Below are 13,446 nucleotides of genomic sequence, written 5' to 3'. Positions count from 1 at the left end.
TAGAAAATTTTGAGAAAATAACAGTAAATGAAAATGATTTGCTTGTAACACTTGATATTAAATCCTTGTACACTATGATACCGAATGATGAAGGAATGGAAATTGTAAGGATGCAATTATTACATTCTCAAATGTATTCAACAAACATAGTTGGATTATTAATGGAAATTATAGATATTGTATTAAACTCTAACTACATCTCATTCTATGATGAGATTTATGTACAAGTTAACAGTGTAGCTATGGGGGTAGCTTTGGCCCCCAGTTATGCAAATTTATTTATGCATGGATGGGAAACCATTCATGTGTTACAAAGCAAATATAAAAATAGCATAAAAATGTTTTTTAGATTTATTGATTATGTACTATTAATATGGAGAGGTACGTATGAGGAACTAGAAGAATTCTTGGTATATATAAACAATGTGTGCACATACTTAAAATTTAATCATCATATTCGTGATAAAGAAATCACTTTTTGGATTTGTTTTGTATAAAAGAATAAAAAATTAGTATCTAGAATTTATAAAAAGGAGGTGCAGAACAATATGTATCTGCACTTCTCTAGTATGCATCCTAAAAACACTAAACTAAATATAATAAAGGGGCAACTGTCTAGAATAAGTGGCCTGACAAACAGTGAAGATGAGTTTTTAGAAGAAGCTAGTTCATTTTGTAGTAGAGTTAGAAAATGAGGATACCCAGAATATGAAGTAAATAAATTATTAGAAGAAAGAATGGAGATGAGGGGAAAAATACCAGATAAAAAAGAAAAAAAAATCCCTAAAATGCCAAAAAGTGTATAGTCATCCCCTTTGGCAAAAACAAAGTGCCCACAAATTACCACATAGGTGGTAATCCATTAAGTACAGAAAAAGTAATTAGGGACCTGGGGACCGAAGTTGATAGCAATCTCTCATTTGACAACCACGTGGCCAAAGTGGTTAGAAAAACATGTTATAATGCCCACCTAATCATTAAGGGATTCACATCTAGATCAGGGGAGGTCATTGTGCCTCTTTACTCATCCCTCATCAGGCCCATAATTGAGTACAATGCCCCTTTTGGGATGTACCTTACCAGACACCTGCAGCAACTTGAAAGACCCCAAAAGTACCTCACCAAGAGGATCAAAGGGCTCAAACAGATGCCATATGCTGCCCGGTTAAAGAAACTCCAGCTCTACTCAGTGGTATACCACCTGCTCAGAGGCGATCTGTGCCTGAAGTATAAAGCCATGTCCAATCCAGAATTAATGGACATGCTGCACCTCAGAAAATCCAAATCCCATCGAGCTACACGCTTGAGAGACTTGAACCTCAGCACTGAAATAAATAGGACATGCTGGAGGGACAGATTCATAACCCAGAGGCTCCCTTCACTCTGGAATAAAATCCCAGTCCAGGTTAGGCAGAGTCCCTCATTGACTCTCTTCAAGAGGAATCTTGATAAGTGGATGGGAGAGTGTAGGTTTACCCCGGGTATCACTTCTGTGTCACTGTTAGACAGAGGCACAGTATACTAACCTCAAAAAAGGGCATAGCAAAATTAATTTAAAATGGGTGGCAAAAGCCAAACACACTCTGGCTAGGCTTATAAATCCCCTAGGGCAGATAGCCTAGTATGAACCTATGAACCTATTATAAAAGAAAAACTTCTATGGCCATTCAAAGCAGTGTAAATTCATTAGCTATAAAAATGTGATAAGAACAAAATGGGGACTACTATGGATAAATAATGATGTGTTTAGAAAAGTAGGTGCTAATCCTCTAGTTGTACAAAGAAAAGGAAAAAACTTTAAAAATTATTTTCAGGGAAAACTGAATCAGCCAAATGAAAGAAGTAACAGAAAATGTGGGATGATTAAATGTTATAATTGTAATATGTGCCCTTACATTTTTACAGAAGGAAATTAAATAGAAATAGGGGGTATAAAAGTTAAAATTCCAGGACAATTTAGTTGTAAGTCTAAAAATGTTGTTTACTTATGTTTCTGTAGTCAATGCAAATCATTTTATGTTGGAAGGACCACTTGAGAATTAAATAGAAGGATATATGAGCATAAATATGCCATTCAGTCCAGTGATGACAGAAATGCATTATGTAAACACTACAAAACAAACAAATGTAAGGTAGACTTTAAATTTATAGTACTTGATACGGTATCCATTGAAGCTAATATATTAATATTGAAAAAGAACTAGGGTGGTTAGAATACTGCTGGCAAGTAAGGCTAAATGCCTGCTTTCCACCAGGACTAAACAAAAGAGAATAATTTGTCAGCTATCTGAAAAAGAAATGGTTAAAGCACTAGAAACATGTGTTTTTAGTAAGGTCATGTGAAGTTATGTCAGGTGATGATTTTTAAGATATTTAAACATGAATTTTTGTTGTTTACTTCAGTCTGAAGAAGTCTTTGTAAAATATTTAGAAGATGAAAGAACTTACTGAAGCTTTTATTTTGTTCTTGTTGCATTTGTTTACTTCAGTCTGAAGAAGTCTTTGTAAAATATTTAGAAGATGAAAGAACTTACTGAAGCTTTTATTTTGTTCTTGTTGCATTTGTTTATTCATCTGGGATCATGTGGATATATTTTTGCTTGTCAATTCCATTAAGCTCAAGAACACCTGCTCCTAAACTTTTTGGTTATACTTGCTCAACAAGATTCATTCAATGAATGTAAACTCTTAAAAATATATAGAATAATGAACTATGAAACAAAATGTATATTGGAAAATTACTGAAATTATTTCACCTTAACTAACAATAATCCACCTTCTAATGATGATAAGAAAACAATTTTGGAATCATCTTAGCTGACTACTTTCTTGCTCAGATGGAGATTATACTCATGGATTACTGGAGCTTTTCTCCTCAGGTCTCCACTGAAAACCAGTCTTTGGCCCAGCTGGACCAACCCGGTTAACAAATGTCAATAAATAAATAAATAAAAATAAATAAATAATGAAAATTTATGAACAGAGTTTTTTATACATTCCATAAATTGCAACTGATTAGTAAGGAAAATATATTGCATTGGAAATGTAAAATAGAGACCAAAGCAGACTGGTTTCATATGTTCTATGACTGTATAGCTCTGAAACAATATTGGGAAAATGTTAATAAATTTCTTCAAACTCTTTTTCAGATAAATTTGTTTTATCTATATTTTTGATATTGTTTAACACTCCAGTTCCGAAATGTATTAAAATAATTAAATATCATTTACTATGGTCTACTCTGACAGTAGCTAGAAAAGTTATAACCAAAAATTGGAAAGCTGAATCTCCCCCTCTATTCACAGAATTTAAGAATTTTCTTGTTGAACTATGTCAATTGGAATTGATGACTATTAAATCAAGAACTATTAGAGCATCTTACTCTTATAACCTGTGGTCCAATTTTAAAAGTTTATTAGATAAGAGCTTACACAGTATTTAAAGGTACCCTTAACTGTTTTATAGTGGTATGTTAAATTGTTTTTAATAGATACCAATGTAAATACTTTAGTTGTCATTAATTTTATTTGTATATCTTCTTGTATCAATACACAATTTCTTTATTGTATTTCTGTGAATGATTATTATATTGTTAAAAATGTAATAAAAATTGCTTGAAAGAAAAAGAAATAATCCAGAAAACTGCTGAATATTTGCATGCCAAAGAACTTGGTATTTACTACTACAGTTCTTTAAGTATACATGATACTTATTTTGAACTTTTTACCAAAGGTTTCAAATATGTACCGTCTACAAGCAGTAGTATTACCCAAGTTATCATTGATCTCAAACTTTTTATCAGGAAAGTAAACCTTGAGTATTTAATGGGCAATAGTAATGGTTCTTTACCAGCAGAACCTCACAGAAGTAGTATGTACAACCCCCCTTTACACCCCCAACTCAGAAATCTTGAGAACAGGATAGAACAACAGGTTAGGCGTCACTGTGAAAGGGCTAGATATATCCCTAATCTCACAGTCTCTGAGAGTACTTTGTTGCATGATTTACAACAGGATGCAAATGTCAGAGTCATGGAACCTGACAAAGGGGTGGAACGGTCATTATGGATCAAGTCATCTATGAGGGCAAAATGAATACCATTTTAAAGAATGAGGCCAGGTATTGTCCAGTTTCACTCAATGAAATCAATATAGCCCATCAGAGGATAGACTTGGCCATAAAGGACCTTTTGGACCAAGAAGCCATTGATTATAGTACTTACATCTTTCTGGATAATTCACAACCCAGGGTGCCCACTATATTCGGAGTACCCAAGGTACACAAAGATGTACGGGATCCTCCTATGAGGCCTATAGTGGCAGCACAAGGGTCCAAAATTTCACCGCTTTCTAAATATTTGGATTACAAGCTTAAAAGTCTTTGGCCTAAAACCAGCCATATGCTCAAGGACTCCTGGGAATTTCTTAGACAAATTACCCCAGAGCTATGGAGTCCTACTTTGAGGTTTTTGACAATAGACATAGTGGATCTTTTCTCTGTAATACCCCATGAAACAGGCTTGTTATGGCTGGAGGAGGCCTTAGCATCTAACCCTACATCCAGCAATAATGACAATTTTGTCATTTTGCAACTTATGGAACTAGTCCTGTATAATAATTTCATCTATTTTTCAGGGGAGTTTTACAAACAAATATCAGGAGTGGCCATGGGAGCAAATTGCGCTCCAACATATGCAGACATAATACTGTCTATTTGGGAAAACAAATATGTGTTTAACAGCCCTTTCAGTACTCACTGGGTAGCGTATTACAGGTTCCTGGATGATATCTGTATTTTTTGGACAGGACCAGATAGTCTCATTACAGATTTTATGGAATATTTGACTAATACTACAAATTTCCTTACATTTACATACAAAGTCACTGTGGATAGGGTGGAATATTTGGATGTATTGCTTAGCATTGACCATGACCACCAGTTTAAATCAAAAGTATATAGAAAGCCTACGTTCTCCAACAGTTATATACATTATGGTAGTTCACATCCCACACATCAGAAGAAGGGGATCGTCAAGGGCCAATTTGTCAGAATCTCCAGAATGACATCTAATGAACAGGACTTTCTGGATGAGTGTGAGAATTTGAGTATCCTATTCCAAGATAGAGGCTATCCCAGGGACTTTGTACACAATATTTGTGAACAAGTAAAAAATGAAAGAGAAGACAGGTTTCGACCTATATTGGGTCTAGGGCATGGGGAAAACACTACTATTCAACCAACACCCCATTTAGAATACACCAAGGCATTTATTACTCAATATAGTTCCAATTCTGGTAAAATCAGAGACATCATTAGTAGGGAATGGGAAACCTTTTCTCAGGTCACTGACCTAACTAGGTTGCATGGTAAGGAAATAAAGTCAGTTTTCCGTAAAGGAAATAACATCAAAAGTATTTTGGAGAAGGGACCTTTTCGACAATTTTCCTTCAGATCACGCAAGGGTACTTTCAAATGCGGGTCTTGTGTACAATGTTCTTACATTGCAAATGTTGAAGAAGTTTTTTTAGCAGCCAAAAACAGAACACTCAAAGCAAAAGCCTATTATAATTGTAACAGCCAAAGAGTGGTGTATTTGGCTATGTGTACCTCATGCCCAGCATACTACGTGGGAAAGACCGAGCGCTCTCTTAAACGTAGAATTTATGAACACACATATGAAATGCAAAAAGGACACCACACAAACGCTTTATTCAAACACATGCAATCATGTTCTAAAGCTAAATTTTCATTTTTTGTGTTGGATAGTGTTCAACAGGATTCTAGGGGCGGGCCGTGGCAGACTATACTTGAGCAGAGGGAGACCACCTGGCAAATAAAACTGGAAGCTAATAAGGAACCTGGGCTTAACGAATATATATCCATCAAACCTATATTAAAGCTTAAAGCTATTAATATATAGGTAGTGAGGGATTTTTATGTTTACAGGTTTTGAAATACCTGCTTAAAAAATTTTACAGACATGCATACACATTAAAACATTTTATATGCATTCGCACATAGTCAGACTATTCAACAAATGAATTTTAATATATATAGTTTTTTATTTATATGTGCATTTGATTTTAACAAATATGTGTTTTTGATATGTTTCTTTAAGAGTCTACTGTTTTAACTGGTATTTCTAATTGATACCAATATATAAAGAGTGATTAACTAGTCACGTTGTCTGATGAAGTTACTTTTAGTAATGAAAACGAGTGTCATTGTGAATTACAGCGTTAACTGACAACATTAAACTTGAGTTTTATCTGTACGCCTTTTTGGATATTTATTGGCGCCTGTTTTTACCCGGTGTTGGTTTGGTTCTTCTAGTTTCGTGTTACCAACATTTGCTTCTGTTTGGTTTTGGTTTTGGTTATTATGGAAGCTTCGGGTGAAAACACACCTGCCGATATCCAGGAATCAAGTCTACGTACTGAAGTCGGGGAAATCCGTAAGTTGACCGGTCAGCTCAGTCAACTTCTTGAAATCCTTTTGCCTTTAGGACAAGGCATACAACAGCTTTTAGTACAACCAGGTCAGGTTTCTAACACCGAAACCGAACATTCTTCCAGTCTACCTCCCATTCACTCGGGACATGCTTTGCCTTCCTCCAACAGTAGAGGTCGCCCTCCTACGGCCACGGACTTCCTAAATACTCCACGTATTCTACAGGGAAGTAGTGAGAGTTCACGGCATGCTGACGAACCTACCGGACGCACTACCATGCCACCCTCTTCCTTTCAGGACTGGTATCAGGACATTCCGACCTTCGAGCACCAAAGAAGGGCTAGCAGTAGGACTGACAACAGCCTATGTTTTCGAGAGTCGATGGCTGCCTTAGAGACTTCATTGTACAGGTACCGTAGCTTGAAACTTGACAATTTGTACCTCAATGAATGTCTCAACAAAAATATTGTTCCTAAGGGCCTACGGGTCTTTAAATATCCCAGCAATGTGTTGGCTGGCAGTGATTTTCATTCGGACTTGGTTTCAGCTTTTGATAAATGTGGTTTAGACATTGTGCGAGCTATAGTCAAGAAAAATGACTCTGAAATAGCGATGTTGGATAAAGACATTATTAAATACAATGATGCTGTTACTTCTGACCTCATGTTTCATGTGGAAGTTGAAAATCATAAATATTATCAAATTAGGAAGGAAATTGATAATAAATGTGCTGTTATTTTACAGAGAAAACACAAGAAGTTGTTAAGAGACATGAGGGAATATGAGGAAGGGTGTCCTTACCCCATAACTTATTCCAGTATTGATAGAAGACAGACAAACCTACAGCCTGTGAATTATGGTGAGGATATTTCCTACAACAACGAACAGGAAATAGGTCACATGCAGGGAACTGAACCCCTACCCAGGAGGTCTGAAAGAATTAGAAATCAGCGCAAAACACATACAGAACAGTCTTTTTCCCCCCAGGGCCACCCACGCAGGGAGACATTCAGGAACAGGGGGAATCAACATCTGACTCAGGCCCAGTTTTGGGAATAGACAATACTGAATCTGGTTCCACTTCTGACTACAACAGTTACACAGATCCTATATGTAGGAAGGGTGGATATACTATTTACAACTACAGTTCTTTAAGTATACATGATACTTATTTTGAACTTTTTACCAAAGGTTTCAAATATGTACCGTCTACAAGCAGTAGTATTACCCAAGTTATCATTGATCTCAAACTTTTTATCAGGAAAGTAAACCTTGAGTATTTAATGGGCAATAGTAATGGTTCTTTACCAGCAGAACCTCACAGAAGTAGTATGTACAACCCCCCTTTACACCCCCAACTCAGAAATCTTGAGAACAGGATAGAACAACAGGTTAGGCGTCACTGTGAAAGGGCTAGATATATCCCTAATCTCACAGTCTCTGAGAGTACTTTGTTGCATGATTTACAACAGGATGCAAATGTCAGAGTCATGGAACCTGACAAAGGGGGTGGAACGGTCATTATGGATCAAGTCATCTATGAGGGCAAAATGAATACCATTTTAAAGAATGAGGCCAGGTATTGTCCAGTTTCACTCAATGAAATCAATATAGCCCATCAGAGGATAGACTTGGCCATAAAGGACCTTTTGGACCAAGAAGCCATTGATTATAGTACTTACATCTTTCTGGATAATTCACAACCCAGGGTGCCCACTATATTCGGTGTACCCAAGGTACACAAAGATGTACGGGATCCTCCTATGAGGCCTATAGTGGCAGCACAAGGGTCCAAAATTTCACCGCTTTCTAAATATTTGGATTACAAGCTTAAAAGTCTTTGGCCTAAAACCAGCCATATGCTCAAGGACTCCTGGGAATTTCTTAGACAAATTACCCCAGAGCTATGGAGTCCTACTTTGAGGTTTTTGACAATAGACATAGTGGATCTTTTCTCTGTAATACCCCATGAAACAGGCTTGTTATGGCTGGAGGAGGCCTTAGCATCTAACCCTACATCCAGCAATAATGACAATTTTGTCATTTTGCAACTTATGGAACTAGTCCTGTATAATAATTTCATCTATTTTTCAGGGGAGTTTTACAAACAAATATCAGGAGTGGCCATGGGAGCAAATTGCGCTCCAACATATGCAGACATAATACTGTCTATTTGGGAAAACAAATATGTGTTTAACAGCCCTTTCAGTACTCACTGGGTAGCGTATTACAGGTTCCTGGATGATATCTGTATTTTTTGGACAGGACCAGATAGTCTCATTACAGATTTTATGGAATATTTGACTAATACTACAAATTTCCTTACATTTACATACAAAGTCACTGTGGATAGGGTGGAATATTTGGATGTATTGCTTAGCATTGACCATGACCACCAGTTTAAATCAAAAGTATATAGAAAGCCTACGTTCTCCAACAGTTATATACATTATGGTAGTTCACATCCCACACATCAGAAGAAGGGGATCGTCAAGGGCCAATTTGTCAGAATCTCCAGAATGACATCTAATGAACAGGACTTTCTGGATGAGTGTGAGAATTTGAGTATCCTATTCCAAGATAGAGGCTATCCCAGGGACTTTGTACACAATATTTGTGAACAAGTAAAAAATGAAAGAGAAGACAGGTTTCGACCTATATTGGGTCTAGGGCATGGGGAAAACACTACTATTCAACCAACACCCCATTTAGAATACACCAAGGCATTTATTACTCAATATAGTTCCAATTCTGGTAAAATCAGAGACATCATTAGTAGGGAATGGGAAACCTTTTCTCAGGTCACTGACCTAACTAGGTTGCATGGTAAGGAAATAAAGTCAGTTTTCCGTAAAGGAAATAACATCAAAAGTATTTTGGAGAAGGGACCTTTTCGACAATTTTCCTTCAGATCACGCAAGGGTACTTTCAAATGCGGGTCTTGTGTACAATGTTCTTACATTGCAAATGTTGAAGAAGTTTTTTTAGCAGCCAAAAACAGAACACTCAAAGCAAAAGCCTATTATAATTGTAACAGCCAAAGAGTGGTGTATTTGGCCATGTGTACCTCATGCCCAGCATACTACGTGGGAAAGACCGAGCGCTCTCTTAAACGTAGAATTTATGAACACACATATGAAATGCAAAAAGGACACCACACAAACGCTTTATTCAAACACATGCAATCATGTTCTAAAGCTAAATTTTCATTTTTTGTGTTGGATAGTGTTCAACAGGATTCTAGGGGCGGGCCGTGGCAGACTATACTTGAGCAGAGGGAGACCACCTGGCAAATAAAACTGGAAGCTAATAAGGAACCTGGGCTTAACGAATATATATCCATCAAACCTATATTAAAGCTTAAAGCTATTAATATATAGGTAGTGAGGGATTTTTATGTTTACAGGTTTTGAAATACCTGCTTAAAAAATTTTACAGACATGCATACACATTAAAATATTTTATATGCATTTGCACATAGTCAGACTATTCAACAAACGTATTTTAATATATATAGTTTTTTATTTATATGTGCATTTGATTTTAACAAATATGTGTTTTTGATATGTTTCTTTAAGAGTCTACTGTTTTAACTGGTATTTCTAATTGATACCAATATATAAAGAGTGATTAACTAGTCACGTTGTCTGATGAAGTTACTTTTAGTAATGAAAACGAGTGTCATTGTGAATTACAGCGTTAACTGACAACATTAAACTTGAGTTTTATCTGTACGCCTTTTTGGATATTTATTGGCGCCTGTTTTTACCCGGTGTTGGTTTGGTTCTACTTGATATTAAATCCTTGTACACTATGATACCGAATGATGAAGGAATGGAAATTGTAAGGATGCAATTATTACATTCTCAAATGTATTCAACAAACATAGTTGGATTATTAATGGAAATTATAGATATTGTATTAAACTCTAACTACATCTCATTCTATGATGAGATTTATGTACAAGTTAACAGTGTAGCTATGGGGGTAGCTTTGGCCCCCAGTTATGCAAATTTATTTATGCATGGATGGGAAACCATTCATGTGTTACAAAGCAAATATAAAAATAGCATAAAAATGTTTTTTAGATTTATTGATTATGTACTATTAATATGGAGAGGTACGTATGAGGAACTAGAAGAATTCTTGGTATATATAAACAATGTGTGCACATACTTAAAATTTAATCATCATATTCGTGATAAAGAAATCACTTTTTGGATTTGTTTTTGTATAAAAAGAATAAAAAATTAGTATCTAGAATTTATAAAAAGGAGGTGCAGAACAATATGTATCTGCACTTCTCTAGTATGCATCCTAAAAACACTAAACTAAATATAATAAAGGGGCAACTGTCTAGAATAAGTGGCCTGACAAACAGTGAAGATGAGTTTTTAGAAGAAGCTAGTTCATTTTGTAGTAGAGTTAGAAAATGAGGATACCCAGAATATGAAGTAAATAAATTATTAGAAGAAAGAATGGAGATGAGGGGAAAAATACCAGATAAAAAAGAAAAAAAATCCCTAAAACGCCAAAAAGTGTATAGTCATCCCCTTTGGCAAAAACAAAGTGCCCACAAATTACCACATAGGTGGTAATCCATTAAGTACAGAAAAAGTAATTAGGGACCTGGGGACCGAAGTTGATAGCAATCTCTCATTTGACAACCACGTGGCCAAAGTGGTTAGAAAAACATGTTATAATGCCCACCTAATCATTAAGGGATTCACATCTAGATCAGGGGAGGTCATTGTGCCTCTTTACTCATCCCTCATCAGGCCCATAATTGAGTACAATGCCCCTTTTGGGATGTACCTTACCAGACACCTGCAGCAACTTGAAAGACCCCAAAAGTACCTCACCAAGAGGATCAAAGGGCTCAAACAGATGCCATATGCTGCCCGGTTAAAGAAACTCCAGCTCTACTCAGTGGTATACCACCTGCTCAGAGGCGATCTGTGCCTGAAGTATAAAGCCATGTCCAATCCAGAATTAATGGACATGCTGCACCTCAGAAAATCCAAATCCCATCGAGCTACACGCTTGAGAGACTTGAACCTCAGCACTGAAATAAATAGGACATGCTGGAGGGACAGATTCATAACCCAGAGGCTCCCTTCACTCTGGAATAAAATCCCAGTCCAGGTTAGGCAGAGTCCCTCATTGACTCTCTTCAAGAGGAATCTTGATAAGTGGATGGGAGAGTGTAGGTTTACCCCGGGTATCACTTCTGTGTCACTGTTAGACAGAGGCACAGTATACTAACCTCAAAAAAGGGCATAGCAAAATTAATTTAAAATGGGTGGCAAAAGCCAAACACACTCTGGCTAGGCTTATAAATCCCCTAGGGCAGATAGCCTAGTATGAACCTATGAACCTATTATAAAAGAAAAACTTCTATGGCCATTCAAAGCAGTGTAAATTCATTAGCTATAAAAATGTGATAAGAACAAAATGGGGACTACTATGGATAAATAATGATGTGTTTAGAAAAGTAGGTGCTAATCCTCTAGTTGTACAAAGAAAAGGAAAAAACTTTAAAAATTATTTTCAGGGAAAACTGAATCAGCCAAATGAAAGAAGTAACAGAAAATGTGGGATGATTAAATGTTATAATTGTAATATGTGCCCTTACATTTTTACAGAAGGAAATTAAATAGAAATAGGGGGTATAAAAGTTAAAATTCCAGGACAATTTAGTTGTAAGTCTAAAAATGTTGTTTACTTATGTTTCTGTAGTCAATGCAAATCATTTTATGTTGGAAGGACCACTTGAGAATTAAATAGAAGGATATATGAGCATAAATATGCCATTCAGTCCAGTGATGACAGAAATGCATTATGTAAACACTACAAAACAAACAAATGTAAGGTAGACTTTAAATTTATAGTACTTGATACGGTATCCATTGAAGCTAATATATTAATATTGAAAAAGAACTAGGGTGGTTAGAATACTGCTGGCAAGTAAGGCTAAATGCCTGCTTTCCACCAGGACTAAACAAAAGAGAATAATTTGTCAGCTATCTGAAAAAGAAATGGTTAAAGCACTAGAAACATGTGTTTTTAGTAAGGTCATGTGAAGTTATGTCAGGTGATGATTTTTAAGATATTTAAACATGAATTTTTGTTGTTTACTTCAGTCTGAAGTAGTCTTTGTAAAATATTTAGAAGATGAAAGAACTTACTGAAGCTTTTATTTTGTTCTTGTTGCATTTGTTTACTTCAGTCTGAAGAAGTCTTTGTAAAATATTTAGAAGATGAAAGAACTTACTGAAGCTTTTATTTTGTTCTTGTTGCATTTGTTTATTCATCTGGGATCATGTGGATATATTTTTGCTTGTCAATTCCATTAAGCTCAAGAACACCTGCTCCTAAACTTTTTGGTTATACTTGCTCAACAAGATTCATTCAATGAATGTAAACTCTTAAAAATATATAGAATAATGAACTATGAAACAAAATGTATATTGGAAAATTACTGAAATTATTTCACCTTAACTAACAATAATCCACCTTCTAATGATGATAAGAAAACAATTTTGGAATCATCTTAGCTGACTACTTTCTTGCTCAGATGGAGATTATACTCATGGATTACTGGAGCTTTTCTCCTCAGGTCTCCACTGAAAACCAGTCTTTGGCCCAGCTGGACCAACCCGGTTAACAAATGTCAATAAATAAATAAATAAAAATAAATAAATAATGAAAATTTATGAACAGAGTTTTTTATACATTCCATAAATTGCAACTGATTAGTAAGGAAAATATATTGCATTGGAAATGTAAAATAGAGACCAAAGCAGACTGGTTTCATATGTTCTATGACTGTATAGCTCTGAAACAATATTGGGAAAATGTTAATAAATTTCTTCAAACTCTTTTTTCAGATAAATTTGCTTTATCTATATTTTTGATATTGTTTAACACTCCAGTTCCGAAATGTATTAAAATAATTAAATATCATTTACTATGGTCTACTCTGACAGTAGCTAG

The sequence above is a fragment of the Protopterus annectens genome, chromosome 1.part1 (genome assembly GCF_019279795.1).
Source record: "Protopterus annectens isolate FY-2018-M chromosome 1.part1, PAN1.0, whole genome shotgun sequence".
Taxonomy (NCBI): domain Eukaryota; kingdom Metazoa; phylum Chordata; order Ceratodontiformes; family Protopteridae; genus Protopterus; species Protopterus annectens.
Note: the sequence above shows the minus strand (reverse complement) of the source record.